This window comes from Anguilla rostrata, chromosome 10 (assembly GCF_018555375.3).
Source record: "Anguilla rostrata isolate EN2019 chromosome 10, ASM1855537v3, whole genome shotgun sequence".
Classification (NCBI taxonomy): domain Eukaryota; kingdom Metazoa; phylum Chordata; class Actinopteri; order Anguilliformes; family Anguillidae; genus Anguilla; species Anguilla rostrata.
The window spans coordinates 1,849,362-1,850,126 of record NC_057942.1 but is presented as its reverse complement, the minus strand read 5'-3'; positions in this window follow the sequence as shown (position 1 = coordinate 1,850,126).

The following is a 765-nucleotide window of genomic DNA, read 5'->3' as shown; positions in this document are numbered from 1 at the left end:
ATAGGCTCCATACACCCCCCGTTACCCTGACCAGGATAAGACCCTTATTTTTCTGTTTTGAAAAGCGCACACACCTGCACACATGTACACACACACACACACATACACGCTCGCTCACTCACTCACTCACTCACACACACACACGCACGCGCACGCATGAATGAAGCACCCTAGCGTGACACGGTGTGCTCAGAGGGCGGGGCTGAGGGGGACGGTTCGGGCAGAAGTCTCCGTGTCTAACCCCTGACAGCCACTTAAGGAATTAGCCGTCGGTACACAAATCACCGCTGACTAATTAAGTAAATTGTTGTTAATGGCGAGCGCGCGCGGATGTGGCCCCTGCCTAATTGCCGGCGGTTTGAGAGCGCGTATAAATCGCTCTGCTCGGCTGGTGGTGGTGGCCACAATTAATTAAACCTGGGAAAGGGGGGGGGAGAGGGGGTGCTATTAATGAAAGGGATAACTTATTTCTCCAACATTATTCATTTGCGTCTTCATCAATGCCGCTACACCCCCCCCTCCCCCAACCCCAACCCCAACACCTATTACTTACTGGTTTCTGGCTTAACCACCCAGAGCACTAACACCCCCCAACCCCCCACCCCCCCACTCTGCAACCCTCAGAGCAACACTCCAGCACCCAGCAGCCTGGTTCCTAACTGGTATAATTGCTGATTGCTTTTTTTTGCCTGGGTGGTGGGGGTGGGGGTGGGGGTGGGGGGGGGGGGGTGGAGGTGGCACGTGATTCGCCAGCTGCCGCCGCGG